We start from the raw sequence: 19,374 nt of genomic DNA, 5'->3' as shown, positions 1-19,374 counted from the left end.
GATATACAGAAATGCCTTTGATTTATGGGTGTTGATTTTATATTCTGCTACTTTGCTGAATTTATTTACTAATGCTAGAAGTTTTCTGGTGGAACTTTTTGGGTCTTCTAGGTATAGAATAGTGCCAATTTGAGTTCTTCTTTTCCTATGTGTATCCCTTTAATTTCTTCCTCTAATTGCTCTGGCCAGTTTTTCAAGAACTATGTTAAATCCAAGAGGTGAAAGAGGCTATCCCTGTCCTATTCTAGTTTTTAAAGTGAATGCCTTCAATTTTTCTCCACTTAAAATGATGTTGGCCTGGAGCTTAGCATAGATAGCCTTTATGATGTTGAAATATGTTCCTGTTATCTCTAGTTTTTCTAGAGTTTTGAACATAAAAGGGTGCTGTATTTTGTCAAATGCTTTTTCTGCATCATTGAGATGATCATATGATTTTTATCTTTAAGTCTATTGATGTGATGAATTACATTTATTGATTTCCATGTGTTGAACCAACTTTGCATCCCTGGGATAAATCCCACTTGACCCTTGTTCACTATCTTTTTGAAATGTCTCACATTCAATTTGCCAGAATCTTATTGAGAATTTTTGCATCTATGTTCATTAGAGATACTGGTCTGAACTTTTCTTTTTTTGATGTATCTTTGCCTGGTTTTGGAATCAGAGTGATATTGGCCTCATAGAATGAGTTTGGAAGTGCTGCCTCTTTTTCTACTTTCTGAAATAAGTTGAAGAGTATTGTTATTAGTTCTTCTTTAAAGGTCTTGTAGAACTTGGATGTGTATCTGTCCAGTCCTGGGCTTTGCTTAGTTGGTAGACTTTTGATGGCATCTGCTATTTTATCACTTGAAATTGATCTGTTTAAATTGTGTATATCATCCTGATTCAATTTGGGCAAATTATATGACTCTAGAAATTTTTTGATGCCTTTGATATTTTCTATTTTATTGGAGTTCAAGTTTTCATAATAATTTCTAATTATCTTCTGTATTTCTGTAGTGTCTGTTGTGATATTTCCTTTTTCATCATGTATGTAAGTTATTTGAGTTTCCTCTCTCCTTCTCTTCATTAGCATGGCTAATGGTTTGTCAATTTTATTTATTTTTTCAAAGAAAACTTTTTGTTCTGTCAATTCTCATGTTTCTTTTGTTTCAATTTCATTGATTTCAGCTCTGATTTTAATTATTTCCTGTATTCTGCTGCTTTTGGTGTTGATTTGTTCTTTTTCTAGGGCTTTGAGATGTAATGTTAAGTCATTTATGTGTTGACTTTTTCTTCTTTTAAGGAATGAACTCCATGCAACGAACTTTTCTCCTAGAATTGCTTTCATAGAGTCCCAGAGATTTTGATATGCTATATCTGTGTTCTCATTCACCTCTAAAAACTTTTTAATATCCTCCTTGATGTCTTCTGTAACACATTGTTTATTCAGTAGCATATAATTTAGTCTCCAGGTGTTGAAGTGGATTTTATTTCTTATTTTATCATTGATTTCTAATTTCTTTCCATTATGATCTGATAGAATGCAGTGTAGTATCTCTACTTTTCATATTTGCTAAGAGATACTTTGTGGCATACTCTATGGTCTATTTTAGAGAAGGATCCATGTGCTACTGAGGAAAAAAAAAAGTATTTTCTCTTGTTGAAGGATGGAATATTCAATATATGTCAGTTAAGTCTAAATTGTTGATTGAGTTATTGAGTTCTATAGTTTCATTGTTCAGCTTTTGCTTGGAAGATCTATCTAGTGATAAAAGAGGAGTGTTAAAGTCACCCAAAATTATTGTGTTGTGGTCTATTTGACTCTTCAACTTGAGAAGAATTTGTTTGATGAAGATAGCTGCTCCATTGTTTGGTGTGTATATATCATTAGGTCTTGTTGGTGTGTGGTTCCCTTGAGCAGTAAGTAGTGTCCTTTTTTATCCTTTTTGATTGACTTTACTTTGAAGTCTACTTTATTTGATATAAGGATGGAAACCTCTGCTTGCTTCCATAGTCCATGTGAGTGGTATGATTTTTCCCACCCTTTCACCTTCAGTCTGTGAATGTCTTTTTCTATGAGCTGAGTCTCTTGGAGACAGTATAATGTTGGGTCTTTTTTCTTTTTCTTTTCTTTCTTTTTTTGTCCAATCTGCTACTCTATGTCTTTTGATTGGTGAGTTTAGGCCATTAACATTCACGGTTATTATTGAGACATGATTTGTATTCCCAGCCATTTTTTGTTTATTTTTGGTATTTAACATGACGTGGTTTCTCCTCTGATTAGATTTTCTTTTAATGTAATCCCTCCCTCTGCTGATTTTCATCATTGTTTTTCATTTCCTCTTCTTGGAATATTTTGCTGAGTATGTTCTGTAGTGCAGACTTTCTCATTGTAAATTATTTTAATTTTTGTTTGTCATGGAAGGTTTTTATTTCATCATCAAATCTAAAGCTTAGATTTGCAGGATATAAAATTCTTGGTTGGCATCCATTTTCTTTCAGAGCTTGGTATATGTTGTTCCAGGATCTCCTGGCTTTGAGGAACTTGGTTGAAAAATCTGCTGAGATACAAATTGGTCTCCCCCTACATGTGATCTGCTTCCTCTCTCTTGGGGGTTTTAAGATTCTATCCTTATTCTGATGCCAGGCATTTTCATTATAATGTGCCTTGGTGTAGATCTGTTGTGCTTTTGTACATTTGGTGTCCTGTAAGCCTCTTGTATTTGGTTTTATAATTTGTACTTCATGCTTGGGAACTTTTCTGATATTATCTCATTGAAGAGATTGTGCATTCCTTTGGTTTGAAACTCTGTGCCTTCCTCTATCCCAATGACTCTTAGATTTGGTCTTTTGATGCTGTCCCAAAATTCTTGAATGTTGTGTTCATGGTTTCTAACTTTCTTCACTGTGTGGTTAACTTTATTTTCCAGATTGTACACTTTTTCTTCATTATTTGACGTTCTTTCTTCCAAGTGATCTAGTCTGTTGATTATACTTTCTATTGGGATTTTTATTTGATTTATTATATCCTTCATTTCAAGGATTTCTGACTGTTATTTTTTTCAGGGTCTCTCTCTCTCTCTTGAAGTAATCTTTTGCTACCTGTATTTACTCTCTTATCTCATTGTTGGAGTGATCAATTTTTGCCTGTATTTGCTCATTTAGGTCATTCTTTAATTCATAGATTATTTTAATTCACCCATGGGTGGATCTTGTATTGTTCTTATTAATATAAAAGTTGTTTCAGGGAAAGAATTCATAGGTCAGGATCCCTCAGTGATAACCTTCTGAACTCCTTCTCTGACATTTCATCAACTTAACTGTCCATGGATTCTGTTATTAGAGTATCCTGGTTTGTTTGGGGCACTTTCCTCCCTCGTTTTTTTTTTATGTTGTCCATGTGTCTCCCTTTCTTGCACTGTGGATCTGAGTTATTACAGTTTCTTCCCTATATTCTTGTAGTACCCATGCATATTTTTTATACCTCACCTTGATGTTGGGCTTCTAGTCCCTGCTGGTATCCCTCAATGAATGCTACTGCATCCTGGGTCTGAGTCCTGTGTGAGTTGGAGTGGGTGGATCTGGGCTGCTGAGCTTGACATCCCCTGATAGTCTGCTGGTTGGAAGGGGGTGGTCCTGCACCAAAGGCTAGGCGCTGATGGTGTCTGCCCCATGGGGGGAGGGGTGAACCGGGCCTACTGAGAACCTGGATCCACTGTCTGGATTACTGTAGTTCTGTAGTCAGTCTTGAAGTCAGTAGTATGTTCCCTAACTTTGTCCTTCAATATACTTTAGAGGGTTTTTAAAAACATATTCATTAACTAATTATCTGGATTTTTTATAGAGATTTCTTTGAATCTATATATCTCTTGGGAAAGGATTGACATCTTGACAATGCTGAATCTTCATCAGTGAGCACAGATATCTCTCTATTTGTGTTATTCTTTGATTTCATTCATATGAGTATTATAATTTTTCTACAGTTAAACATGCTGTACATATTATATTAAATTTATAGAAAAGCATTTCATTTGAGTGGTACTGATATAAGTAGTATTGCATTTATTAAAAATTTCCTCTTCATTGTTGGTTTTGTTTTTATGCAGGAAATCAAATTAATTTTATATATTATTAATTTGTATCTTGCAAACTTTCTGTTTGCTTTTTTGTTTCAGAGTGTTTCTTTTATTTTTGTTGTCATGGTTGTTGTATATTTTTTTATATTTTTTAATTGTTTTATATGAATTTCCTACATGGAAGATCATCATCATTCAACAGTCACAATTTCATTCTTCCTGTCCAATCTTTGTAACTTTTACTTCTTTTTCTTGTCTTATTGTATTATATAATATTTATTGTAGATTTTAAGGCCATTTTATTTACATAATATTCATTACTTTTTTAATTGGCTGTATTTATCTATAAAGATTTAAAAAGTAATTCCAGAGGGCTGTTAATTCCTCCCAAATTAAAGTGCAGACCTACTGCAATTCTAACAATACACCAGGAGAAGTTTAGAGTAATCAAAAGTGATACTATAATTTATCAAGAAGAAAAAAATAATTTAAAAATTGAAAATAAAAGGATGATGAATATTTAAATTAACTATTAAAATATTAGCACACTTATAAGAATAAAAAGTTTTCATACTATCATAAAAATCAATAGCAAATAAAATTTAGAATAAATAACTTCTTGTAAGTAAATTTCTCTGGTTGAGAAAAATTATGGGAAAAGTTCTGAGATTATTGGTTTAATATTTTGAATATTTAAAGTCAAATTATGAAAATTACAACAGAAATAACTAAAGTACAATTTTTAGAATAAGAGTAAAGAAGGAAGAAAGGAGGGAAGAAAGGAAGGAAGGATGGAAAAAGAAAGAGCAAATTGAATGTTTTAGACATAATAAAACACCAAGGATTTTCCTTTATTTTTTAATGAAAAATTTTGTAGAAAACTCATGTATTAAAATGTTATATGTTATAACATGGGATTTTAAGAGCTTTTCAAGTAGTTGCAGATGTTATGATTAATATAGAAAAACTTGTTTTTTTCTATATTAATATTCCAAATTTTAAAGAAACACGAAGAAAATATTTCTAACACTAAATGTTTCTAAAATAGTGGTCAAGAAAATCAGAAGCTACAGACTGAATTATTTGTGAAAAACAAATCTGCTAAAGGACTGTTCTCAAAAATACCTATTCATGCTCAAGAATAAGAAAATGAGCAACACAACTGAAAAATAGGCAAAAACCTCAGAAACAGCTCACCATAGAAGGCAAATAGGTTACAAATAAGCATATGAAAAGATGCTTCACATAATATGTTATTTGGAAATTACAAATTGAAAAAAAAATAGAATACCATTACATACATTTTAGAATGTCTAAAATTTAAAACTCTAGCAATACTAAATGCTGATAAAGACGTGAGCATTTATTCATTATCACTATGGATGCAAAACAGTGCAGCTACTTGGGAAGAGATTTTGATAATTTCTTGCAGAACTAAATACAGTCTTACCATACAGTGTCACAATCACATACCTTGGTGTACAGTTAAAGGAGTTAGAAATTTATGTCAATATGAAGTTCTGTGCACAGTTATTTATAGCAGCTTTAATCATAATTTCCCAAATGCAGAAGTAACCAAGACATCCATCATTAGGTGAATTAAGCATTAATAATAAGCAGTAGTATGCTGAATGAAATTCTCTTTAGGACTAAGAAGAAATGGTTTATTAAGCCATAATAAACATGGAAGAAATATAAATCTCTACTACTAAGTGGAAGAAGCCACTTTGAAAAGAATAAATAATATATGATTCCACTTCTATGCCATTCTGGATAAAGCAAAACTTTGGAGACAGGAAAAATTAAGTCAGTGATTAACAGGGATTGGGGACAGGGCAGAGGGAAAAGGAACAAATATACACAATACAGATTTTTTATGGCTGTGAAACCGTTCCACATAATAATATAAGGATAGATAAATACCCTTATACACTTGTTAAGACCTATTGCATGAACAATACTAAGAGGAAACCCTAATGTAAACTAGTAACTTTGGATGGCCATGAAGTGTCAATGTAGGTTCATCATTTTCCATCACTCTGGTGGGGAATGCTGGTAAAGGGGGAAGCTGGGCATGTGGTGCATCAGGTGCTCCATTTTGCTATGAACTTAAAACTGCTCTAGAAGATAATTATAGTTATAAAAGAAGAATTAAATATCACTAATGTGGATTTTCAAAAGGCTGTATATTTTTCTTATTTTTATTTAATTTTTTATTTGTTCTTATTAGTTATACGTGACAGTAGAATGCATTCTAACACATTATACATAATTTTGAATCTTCTGGTTGTACATGATGTAGAGTTACACAGGTCATGGAATCACATATGCACATAGAGTAGGTAATAATGTCTAATTTATTCTGCTATCATTCTTACGCCCATACCCCGTTGCCTCCCTTCACTCCCCTCTGTCTTTTTCTACTCTTGAAAAATTTGTTCACACAGTTCAATGCCCTTGAGATGAATCTAAGTTATATCTATCAATAGTTTGTTCCTTTGTATTCCATGTTAAGATCATATAGTGAAATGTTTTGTTCATTTATATTTTGAGTGACATTTTAATTTCCAGTTTGGAGCTGTTACAAATAGTTTCTATGAACATTCATATACATGTTTATGCATAGACATAGTTTTCAATTTCATGGAATACAAGTCCAATAGAGCTATTATTGAATTCTATGGTAAGTTTAAGTTCAATTTTTAAGAAGCTCTCAAATATTTTATAGGCTAGCTGTTCCATTCTATGTTACCATCAGCAACGTATGAGAGATACAGGTATGTCATATATTTGCCAATAATTGTGTTGTCCATGTTTTTTATTTCAGCTATTTTGCTAGGTGCATAATTATATCTCAAGATGATCTTAATTTACGTATCCTGTAATGAGCAGTAATGTTAAATATCTTTTTATGTTCTTATTTTCCATTTAAATAGACTCTTTGTGGAAATATGTTTTCATGATTGTTGCTCATTTTTTAAATTGGAATGTTTGGTTTTACCATAGAATTCTGAGAGTTCTTTTTATATTCTAAGTACTTTGACAAATGTGTGTTTTGCAAATATTTTTACATGGTCTGTAACTTGTCTTTTCATGCTCTTGACTAGAGTCTTGCATACATAGTAAATTGCTTTCTTAAATTTTGTAAATCTATTTGATCATTTTTTTCTCTTTTGGATCATGCTTTTGAATTTATGACTAATAAATCTTCACAAAAACCTACATCCCCAAATTTTTCTCCTGTTATCTTCAAAAATTTTTATGATTTCATACTTAAGAGTTAATAATGGGATCCAACTACAATAATTTTTATAAGTCTTAAAGCTTGGTAAAAGTTTATTATTTACTTATTTTGTCTATGAATGTCAAATACTTCAGTACCCTTTAATGAAAACACTGTCCTTCCATTAAATTGTTTTTTACACCTTTGTAAAAAATAAATCTGATGCTTCTACTTGTGTGAGACCTAGTTCTTTTTTTTTTTGATTTTTGTTCTCTTCTTGTTTATATCTCTTTTTCATTATTAAACGATTTTGATTACTATAACTATGTAATAAACCTTGAAACTTGGTAGCTATTCCTACCCCAATTTCATTCATCTTCAAAATTGTTTTAGCTATTTTAGTTCACTTATCTTCCCAATAAATTTAAGAATTACTTTTGTCAATATCTATCACATAATATTTCTGGGGATTTCATTGGAATATCATAAAACTATATCTGTATCAATATGTAGGTATTTATACATATCCTTATATGGAAATATAAAAATTTGGAGAGATTTAATACTTTTTTACTTGAATCTTCCAATCAATAACCAAGTGTTATGTTTTCATTCATTTAGACCTTCTTTTCTTTCTTCCATCAGTGTGTTGTAATTTATACATTAGCATCCAAAATCCAGTGCTGTTTTGACAGATTTATAGCTATTTCATTTTTGTCGAGTAAATTCAAATTGCATTTTACTTTTAATTTTATTTTTCCCATTTTATACATTTCATATTTATCTTTTCACTTGCTTCAATCATGTTCCTAGTTGCTTATTGAAGCATTTTTATGATGGATGCCTTAAGATCCTTATTAAGTAATTCTAACATTTATGTGACCTCCATGTTGGCATCTGTTGATTAGCTTTCGTCATTTTAGAAAACTGTTTCTGGTCCATGGTATGATTAGTGAGGGTTTTGTTTTGTTTTGTTTTAAGTAAAACATGAACATCTGAGAGAAGTAGGTTGTGACACTATGGATCTTATTTATATCGTGCATTTTGGAAGCTTCTTCTGATATTGCCCAACTGAGAAGGAGCACTGTTTTTGCCAGATGGTAGTTGAATTCCAGGTTCTCAAGTCTACTTCTGTGAGCAGTAGGGATGAAGGTACTTAACATTGCCGCTGGGTGGGAGTGAGGATAGGTCTCAGGATACCAACCTGGCTGGGAGGGGAACAGGGCCTTAATGACACTGCACTGGGAAGGCAGACGCCTTACTGTTCATAGGTGATGAAAGGTTCAACTTTCTACTTAGTTTTCTCGGAATTCAACCCAAAGAGAGTGTCAGGGGCACCTGGTAACAGGCAGGTGAAGAGAAAGTCCAGACTTCTCACATGACCTCTACTCACACCATCTTGGGACTAGCAGGGTGACAGTTCTGGCCCTTCATCCCCCCTTTCCCTATATTACCCCATGCATGGGCTGGCAATTTCTATGGCAGCCTGGTGAGAGAAGAAAGTCTAGCCCTCTCTGATGTTCGAGAGAGACATAGTATGTTTTCTGTAGTTCTTGGCTGAAGTAGAGTGACTGTTGTCTAAAGTTTTCTGTTTTGTCAGGCTTTACCTTTTTCTAATTTTTGGTTAGAGAGAACAAGATTTTGGAGAGATTTTGTGTGTGACCATTGGTGTTTCCAGGTTACCATTTTCTCCCAAACCCAGCTTGTTTTATGTGTATGTGTATGTGTGTGTGTGTATTTGTGTGTGTGTGTATATTTGTGTATAAATATATATGTACACACACTCACACACATACAGAGAGAGAGAGAAATAGAAAGAGAGAGAGAGAGAGAAAGCCTGAAAACAGATATTTCCCTTTATAATGATACTCATTGAAAAAGAAATTTCTGACTACTTCAGAAAATGTGAATGTTAGCAGAAAAAAGTCTTGTAGAAGCTTATTATGCAAGCCGACATTCCATTATAAGGAAACTACAAAACTTTTATCTCCTCTTCTTCAAGTCCTTTGAGTAGTTCTGGATTTGAAAGAATAAGACACACAGTTGGTTTAATTCATTTTAAAATGGGATTCCATTTTAAGAAGATGAAATCTACTAAGTACTATCGTATTGAATCAACATCTATTATCTATATTTATTGAATAGTTACCATATCAGCCAGACACAGCTATCTGGACTAGTTTTTACTGTTATATTAAGTAGTTTGTGGAAATTGTTTCTAGAAATTTGGTATATGATTTTTTTTCCTTAGTCTCTTTTGAGGAATAGTTTCCTGGCAGAGTCTCATTTATATTGTCTTTTAAATAACCGAGTTCCATTTGTACAGGAGCAAAGTTCATTTTGGTAAATAAATCTTAAAGCTGAAAACCTAAACAGAGATATAGGCATTATTTTTCTTGAGGACTTAGTGACTTATAGTGGCTGTAGATATCACACATAGTACTTTTTAATTGCTTTCAGTTACATGAACAGATTGCACTGAAGACCTGCAACTGGAATCTACCATGAAGATGGTATAATAAATGTTTCTGTGTCATGCAGCGATTAGAAAGGAGTCATAATTCTTTGGAGATTAGAAGCTAAGTTTCCCTTGAAAAGGCAAAAAACATATTGCAAGTCATAAATATATTTGAATATCCTGTAAAATTGTGTGTAAGTTAAGTATGTATGGCATAGCATATATTTTCCTCATGAATCTCAATGCATTATAAGGTTGGCAAACCATGGGCTGAGAGTAAAGCAAGGAGCAGAAGTAAAGCAATATAGCAGAAGGCTATATTCTGAGGTCTGACTGCTGAAGCCCTCTGCCTTGAAGAGAACTCTTGGGCCTATCTATGAACCTTACATGAATGGGAACTTTAATTCATTCTTTCTTACCATTAAATATATGACCAAATAATCTGTAATAATTATTTTTAGGTGAAAGGAGTAGAAGAGATGGTGGTTCAACTTCCTAGAGGCTGGTTACATTTCCAGATGAGCCTGATAGTTCCATAAATGTATTTCAGGTTCAAGACAGTCCTAAAATTACAAGGAGAGAAAGAGCAAATTATTTCATATGAGTTAAACTTTGTTCCAGCCTCTTTTTAAAAGTGGAGATGCACAATGAATCCTGACTTTATATGGCTAATTAAAATAATAAAAATAATAATAGTGGGAAACCAGTAGATTTGAGCAAGGAGATCAGGGAGAGGATAAAGGTAGGGAAAGGGTAGGTACTGGGAAATGATACTAATTAAAATTGTGTTATGTGCATGTACATATATGGCATAATAATTCCCATTGTTGTGTGTATTATAATGAATCCAAAAAAAGAATTGAAAAGTACTAAAAGATAAAAAAAATTGAATATTTAATTATTGATCTATTTAACATTAATTAATTAAGGGTTTTCAATATATTAAATATATGTCTATAACATATTAATTGTAATTAAAAAAATAGTAATGTGGATATTAGCTTTGTGTATAATTTTTTTATAATCCAATATTAAAATTGAATCAGGGTTTTCTCCCTTTGAATTATCTATGAATGACATATTTTTAGGTTCTTGTTCAAAACATTCTACCTAGTTTCATCATTTTATAAGAATTTATAAGGCACTTTAAAAAATCTTGTGTCAGACATAATTCCATGTGTACCTCAGGATATTTATGCTCATATGCAATCAATAAGACTCTAGGAAAATAATATAAGAACCATATAACATATTCAATGGCATAGTCATGTTTAAAGGAAGGGATATGACACTTTGAGTGATTTCCATAATGACTTTCACAATCGTTGTAATAATGCAGGTAAGAAATACTCTAGTCCATTTTATAAAAGCTAAATATTTGAACTCTGCTGCTACCATTTATTCAGTTTCTTTAGGCCAATAGGTTATTGGTGTTCTTTTAATCAGAACCAAAGCAACCCTATGAACCTCTCAGAGCCTATTGACATTGATGATTATGCATTTACTGGTAAATTTCACAAAATGCGAAGAGCATAACTATATGAACAAAATTAAATAATGTATTATTGAAAAGCAGACTTATATCCCCAGAACTATATTGCTCCTGTGCTTGTGTAGGAGTAGAAATACAGTGTAGCTCTTTACAGTATTCATTAATATTTCAAGTTTAGGGCCATGAAACACCCCAGAAGCAGCTGATTCCTTTTTTTAAGTCTTTTGTTTTTGTTCAGTTTGTCCTACAAATAGTAAATTACTCATAGTACACACTTAGCATATGTTAGCAGTCTTCCCAGAATAACCTAGTTGGGGTGAAATATGGAAAAGAGGTAGAACACATGCAGGGAAATATCCCCAAAGTGGTATGTATGTTCTAGCAGGCTTTTACATTTTTTTAGTTGTTAAAGTCACTTTCATATCACCTATCCCGGCTAGTTTTCTTTCCTTCTAAAGTATTTTAGAAGTGTACTTATTTTAAAAATGGAATATATAATATTTATGATAAAAAATACAACATGTATACTCTTCTAAAAAACACTTCTGCTCTCATTTGCAGGAGTCTTTAACCAAAGAGATGTCTGTGCATATCCCTTTCCAGCAGTTCTGCCACAGTTTCTGTATGTGCTCATCTCTTAAAACTGGTTATCTAATTGTATTTCAAGTCACCGTTATGTTGAAGACTAAAGAGAAGTCCTCTCAAAAAATGTGATTCTTGTAAACACTTAATTTTTAATGTTAATTAATACTTATCCATACACTGCATCAAGCAATTTACTTATGGGCTACACAGACATGATCTCATTAAATGGCCAAAATAACTATGTGCTCTGTGTGCAATTGTGAGCTTCCATATCTTCATTTTAGAAATTAAAAAAAAACTAATCTGTGAACAAGGTCATGCAGGTTTGTTAAAGTCGTAATTGCCAAAGTGAGACTTCCAATGCAGGCCTGAGTCCAGAGCCCAAGATCTGAACCACTCCCAAAGAGTGCATCTTTACACTTGTATTTTCTTTCAAGCGGGTTATTGAAGTAAAAGCTAAGATCTCACCCAACTATTCTTTAGCAGATATTCCACTAAGATAATTCATCACCTTTTACAAAGATAGGAACAAAATAATATTAATGGAAATTCCCCTGAAGGACTTGGCCTTGAGCCAACCTCAGTTTCACAAAGAATGTGAATGATTCAGCCTCTGCCTCATAACTGAGATCCAGAAATAGCTCTGAATCTTATAAAGAACTGAAGATGTAGTCTCCAGCAGACAATAGGCAGTATTGAGATTCCAATGAGCCATGTGAAAGTGGAAAATTCTGCAATATTTTTAACTTGTTTTAAAATATGTTTCCAAAAATACAAACTGTGCTTCTTTTCATTTATTTATTATCATTCAGTGGTCATTCTAAAGCTCTTCATAGTATCATTATCTACCAGTTTATTTTCCAAGTTAAACAATGAAAGGGTTTTCCAACAAAACAATAGTCTCGTGTAGTACAGGGCAATGACATGAAGACTGCTTGTTAAGATCACTTGGGAAATGTGTATTATAGACGCTTATGATCAAGAGGAACCAAAACCAATGAACAGGAAACTTGTCAGGCCCCTGGTCTTATGGGAATTTATCCACTATGCTTCTCAGAAATCATTTAACTCTGAACATAAGTAACAAACATCACCAGTTGTGGCTTTCTGACTTTTTTGAGCAGAAAGAGAATGGTAAATTGTGTTGTTATGAAGCTAGTTGGCTTTGAAATTACTTTTTTGGGGAAAAAAAAAACTTGGCTTTTGAGGAGTTTTAATCTGATATTAGTGCACAGAGTGAAGAATTATCAAGTGTGTTTATGATTTAGAAGTTAAAACATTTATACTTATGGTTGTAGGGATTAGGGGAGTTACTTGCCTTGGAAACTCGATTAAATGCACAGAAAGAAAGAGCCCCATGTGGAAGAAGAATTAAAAAGACAGGAACAGCTTTTACTAGAAAACCCCTGTGTTCTTTTGTTGACATACCAGTGAGGTGAGAAACTACCATGTTTAAACCAGAATAAGACAGAAAAACAATAATGACAGAAAAATACATATATTCATCTTTGATTTGAATTTTTTTACCTCTTCGAAAAAATGACAACTTTTATGTGCATATCACTTGAGCTAAAAGGTAAAGACTTCAGGTTTATGCTGAAGTTAACTATCTATCTAACAAAAATTAAGAATGTGAGAACTATTTAGAAGTACTTTATATTGTTAAAGGTTTAACTCATTATGAAAATCATTTCTACATAATATACATGGCAAGAAATAGTGTCTTAATATTAACTCCATAATTTTCCCCATACTTCAGAATGTGTATACAGCCACCTTATATTTCATTATTAAAGTCCATTTATTGGTCACCAACAGCACTGTTACTGTTATCTAATCTAGACAAAAGGCTCACTCTGAAGAAAAAAAAATATTCTGAATAGAGAAAAGACACAGATCTAACATTTAAGTGATTTTCAAACATCCTGAACTATCCAAGTATACTTCACATTTTCAGGTTTTTAAATCAGATGTATGAGATAGAAGTAACATGGGGTCTTAAATAGCATATTTCCTTTCTTAGGTTATTATAGGTCAAAATTGGGGACACTATTTTGAAAAATAGGATATTGTTTTTTACACTTTGGGGAAGTTAGTTCCTCTGTCAACAGCAATGGGATAGTATGAAAGGGAGGCCTTTTGGTTCACGTCAACTCAGCTGATTGAGGTGAGGAGGTGAGGTGGGGTCTGGAATAAGTGTCACTAATCCATCCTGTTTCACTTAGGTTACTATACACATATATAGAATATAGCATGTGCTCAGAACATATTCAGTGTACTAAAGTGAAGCTGGCACATAGTAGGCACTCCAATGTTTATAGAAATGCAAAATCAACATATAAATTTGTCAATGAATGTTGAGATACATTAATTTATGAACTCTCAGTTCCTCTTGGATTTCTTCAGATCATTTGCAAGAGTATCATCAAATGATTCATTCTCACTTGATTTCCTTTCCCATTAATTATTCTTATCAACAGTTCTAGCACTCACATAATTCCTCTGTGACACAAATCTGTCTCCTTTGGTCATACAATTTTCAAACGAGAAGTTATAAATGCATTTTGCACCTTTAGTATTTATCAATTCATTTATCTATTAATTTCTCCTGGCTTCAGTGTGCACATACATACCAGCACATTATTAACCCTCTTCTCTCTTTGAAAGGTGACTACAATATGACTTGGATTTGAAGCAGGCAATGCAATTGCATGCAGTTTCATGCATGCAATTGAAATTTTCTTCCTCTTTTCTCTAGCTACACTAACTTCAAAGTCTATGAGAAAACATGAGAAAGATACATAGAGAAGAATGAAGCAAAGAGAAAGATATACAAAAGACAGAAACATAGTAGCAGTATTTGTACACCTTACAAAATAGAACGATCAAGACATTAAGTGCATTAGAGGAACAGAAGATAAGAAGCAGTTGAATATATATATATATATATATATATATATATATATATATATTTAGTGTTTGAACTGAGTTTTTAATGTAATTTTTTATTTATATATGACAGCAGAATGCATTACAATTCTTATTACATATACATAGTATATTCACTTCAGATTCTCTTGAGTGATCAGAGAATTATTCATGACCTCTCTTATGCACGGATATTCACAGGGAATTGGGTTGCCAGAACCAGAGAAGTAGAAAATATTTTCCTCTAGCCATATACATGGGTTCTTAATCTGATTAGAAGATTATTGAATGATGGCCTTCCTCAAAGATATATCTATAGGGCTGGGGATGTGGCTCAAGCAGTAGTGCGCTCGCCTGGCATGTGTGCAGCCCGGGTTCGATCCTCAACACCACATACAAAGATGTTGTGTCTGCCGAAAACTAAAAAATAAATATTAAAAATCTCTCTCTCTCTCTCTCTCTCTCTCTCTCTCTCTCTCTCTCTCTCTCTCTTTCTTTCTTTCTTTAAAAAAAAAAAAGATATATCTATAACCTAATCCCAGAAACTTTGAACATGATTATATTTGGAAAATAAGTAAGTGGGGTGCTTTGTAGATTTTAATGGTTAAAGATATTAAAATGAAATCATCCTGCATTATCTAAGTAGTCCCTATGTCCAATGATAAGTGTCCTTATTTAAAAAAAAACTGTTGTGGAAAAGATATGATGCAGGGAGAAGGTGGCCATATGGAGATGGGAATAGAGATGGAGTTAGTGCACAGGACAAGGAGTGCATAGAGGCAAGAAAGGATTCCACCATAGAGGAGACATGACCTGCCAACACCTAGATTTTGGACTTCTAGCCTTTACAACTGTGATATAATGTATTTATAATATTTTAAGCAATCGATTTTCTTGTTGTTTTTAAAGGCAACACTAATAAGTGAGTATAATGTGTACCCTGCTTTTGTAGAATTAAGGTATAAAGCAATAAATAAATAAATAAATAACTGACCATAAAAAAGAGAATAACTGATAATAATACTTAATTTTATTTCTTGCCTACAATCCTTCAAATGCATTCCAAATGTTTAGAAGTTTTATTCCTTCACACACACACACACACACACACACACATACACACACACACAGTAAGGTTCCACAGCAGTTGAAGAGAGCAAAGGTTAAGAAGGAATCAATAATTGAAAATGTGGAAATTGCTACATCATCTTTGAACCCATTGATGCAGCAATTCAAAATAACATTATTGTGAACATTTCTTATCTCAGTACAGCTGAAAGATCACTTACGACGTAAGTACAGGTTCCCTATACACTGAAGTAAGTCAGTTTTACATTTCTTCTCAGAAAAAAAAAAAAACAAGAGCATTATTAGTGTTATAAAAAGCAAGATGAAAAATAATACTGGAAATTCTCTTTGGTTCATCAGCTACTTAGAAAAAAGTTGAAATTGTTGCTGCTAAGTTTGCTATCAGCCTGACAAAATACACATTCCAATTATATTTTTAATTGAGTAGAATTGGAATTCTTATTTTTCCCTTTAATGCTATGTGCAGGTTCATCCAGAATCAGTTTGGCTACAGCTGGAAGCAATTAAGAATATGCAGGAAGAATTAAAACCCTAGGAAATTGTTTTTATCTCTAATAGATTGCAGCAGAGTTAAATCGTGAATTGGTCACAGGAGAAAACTTGTCATGGTGACTCATGTAAATTACTGAAATTGCTTTAGTTTGGGAAATAGACTTCATTAGTCCCAAATTTTACCTTATGATTTTCCTAACTAGCCACATACCATTGCTTATACTAAACTGAAGTTCTTGTTACCATTTATTTCAGTAAAAACACAATGATATTAGCAAATCACTTTTGTTGTAATCTCAAATCTAATAACAGATGGAAGGAAAGCAAATGGTCTCACTTAGAGCTCCTTATCATAAAATCAAAGTTAAAGGCACATTCATAGATAACAGGAACTGAGTTAAGATATTCAGCCTGACTCTCCTATCTCCTGTGACCAGATGCCTCTCTTTCAGTTCTTCAGGGGAAAGAAAAACCTGAATTTGCTACTGATATCCAGAATTGCATATTTGCTTATAAGCTTCTAGAAATTTTTTTTCTCTTTTTAATAGCAGGTAACATATGCTTAGAGCTTTGCAGGAAGGGCTTTGATGCATTATCTAGTACAATTTCTTCATTTAATTAATAGAGAAACCAAAGAGCTTGAGGGTTGATTTAATGTTTAAAACCTCAAGTTGCAAAGAAGGATAAACCTTATCTAAATTTTCATTAAACTCTAACTTCATCATGATATTTTCAACATGGAATTCTCTTTCATATACATATGAAGAAAATAATTAAAGAGCAAATAGAAAATAGGCAAAAGAATACAAAATTTTAGAAAAATATGCTGATAATTCACTAAAACAATTTTTTTTTTTGCCTAGTATTTTACTGGCATCATATTTTATTCTGTGGTTATCTCAGCAAATGATATACTGTCTCTGTCTTTAGGAAACTGAAAACATCATAGTGGATAATAGTGAACAAGCTATTTTGTAAACAGACTATAACAGAAGAATGAGAGACCAGTCAGATGAGGTAGGCTGTATCACAGCTAGATGAACAGCTAAAGCAATACAGGAGGTGTACCTAGAAAAGAAAGAAATACATTTTAAAAAATCCATTTAAATGCAAAACAGTATAAAGTTTACAGAAAACCTAAGAAAATTTTTGTTCATGAGTTAAATCAAGGAAGCATAATAGTAAATGAGGCTGTGGAGATTATAGCTAATAACAATCATACTTGCATAAAATATTAGGAAGTGTGGACTTTAAGTCCTGGGGCTCATGAAACTAATTATGGTAAGACAGAAAAATTGTCAAGTTTTAATTTTAGATAGTTTATTATAAAAGTAACAATCAAAATATATTTGAAAAGAGACATTGTCAGACAGGATAGATAGACTTAAAACAAATAAATCAAAGATTAAATTATAAATACTTCAGTGGACATGATGAGAGAAAGGAAGGGAAAATCTTAAATATTTTCCTTTTTCCAGAAAATGTGAATTAAGGAGTCGTGGGCATCTACTGAACTGAAACACCTGTGAAAAAGAAGGTACCTGGTGTCAGAAGGTGAGCTCAAAATTAGGCTGACTTTGAGATACTTGGGAAATTCAAATTGATATGGTTAACAAAATTGGAATATCTAGCACATGAGCAGGTACATGTGTCTGAAGTTTAGGAAATCAGTCAGGGGTGGAGATTCAGATTTGGGGATCACTGTTATACAAATGGTACCGAAAATAATCATTGAAATTTGGTTGCTTAAGATGTAGAATGTTATTTGGATGCACTGAAGTAAGAATTTCCATTAATTTCAAAGACTGCCAGGAAGACAAAAGAACTAGATTACAGGAACATCATACAGAGTAATGTGACTGAGAAATTGTTAGAAAAATGGGAGGGACTTACAGGGAAAACAGAGTTACAAAATCAATGGGACAAAAAATTTAAAAATAATATGTGTTCATCAAGATAAATGTCACTGTAAAGAATCCATTGGTTTTGAAAAAAAAAGTTATTGGTGATTTTCAGGAGCATTTTCAATAGAGTAAAGTAAACATAAAACATATTATTGGAAAACAAATGGTCGTTTTCAGTTACAAATGTTGAATAGTCACCATGTTTTTATGGGCCTTCTGGAAATATAACTAAAATAACACTTTAATTTTAAAATATATATGATGGAAATGACAAAGGAAACTGATTATAGCATGGTTACAATTTAATTTTGAAATTGACTACATTATGATATATGGTTGCTGACTACATGTATATATAAAAGAAATATCTGAAATATGACTGTGAGGGATGCCTGTCAAATGAACCATCATTTGGAAGCCAGTTCCTTTTTAATTTCTCCTCCCCTGCTCCCAGTCTCTGCTGTGTAGTCAACCCTTGATTGCAGTTTGGGATTGATTCCAGTACACCCACACATACCAAAATCCATGGATGTTCAAATCCCTTGTGTAACATGGCATATGCTTATAACCATCTTTAGATTACATATAATATCTACTATAATGTAAATGCTATGTAAATAGTGGTTATAATGTATTTATTAGGAATAATGACAGGGAAAGTCTGTATATTGTCTATACAGATATAATGATTTTTTTTTTTTTACTTTATAAAAAACTTCAATAGATGCTAAAAGTATTGTAGCACAGTGTGGTAAGGAAAAAGATATTTGTTAGTCTAAAAAAATCTTTCCACAGCCAGATGCTGTGGCACGCACCTTTAATCCCAGCACTCAGGAGGCTGAGACATGAGAATCAAGAGTTCAAAGCCAGCCTCAGTAACAGCAAGGCACTAAGCAACTCAGTAAGACCCGGTCTCTAAATAAAATACAAAATAGGGCTGAGGATGTGGCTCAGTTGTGGAGTGCCTCTGAGTTCAATCCCTGGTATCTCCCCCCCCCAAAAAAAAATCTCTCTACAAATTGCTTAATTCCAAAGTGAAAAATATTAAAATTTAAACCAAAAAACCTATTGGATGTGATCCATGTTAACATCCTCAACATCGAGACAAACCAACTTGCACCTGCTGATATGACTTCTTGAAGCAG

General features: G+C 32.6%; 1 long non-coding RNA gene across 3 annotated transcripts in view; it reads left to right on the top strand.

Annotated features, from left to right (window-relative positions):
* Positions 1-19,374, top strand: part of LOC131425070 (uncharacterized) — an 81,733-nt gene that overhangs the window by 54,266 nt on the left and 8,093 nt on the right. For 2 of the 3 annotated variants that reach the window (XR_009228923.1, XR_009228925.1), the window contains 2 exons: positions 6,787-6,835; positions 17,804-17,879. This is a non-coding gene — a long non-coding RNA (uncharacterized LOC131425070). The remainder of the gene's footprint in view (positions 1-6,786; positions 6,836-17,803; positions 17,880-19,374) is intronic. The other variant, XR_009228924.1, reaches the window with a different exon arrangement.

The sequence above is a fragment of the Marmota monax genome, unplaced genomic scaffold, assembly GCF_021218885.2.
Source record: "Marmota monax isolate L192 unplaced genomic scaffold, Marmota_monax_Labrador192_F-V1.1 WCK01_AAM20220418_F8-fsc00045, whole genome shotgun sequence".
Taxonomy (NCBI): Eukaryota; Metazoa; Chordata; class Mammalia; order Rodentia; family Sciuridae; genus Marmota; species Marmota monax.
The sequence above is the reverse complement of the archived record's forward strand: the minus strand, read 5'-3'. Positions and strand labels throughout refer to the sequence as shown.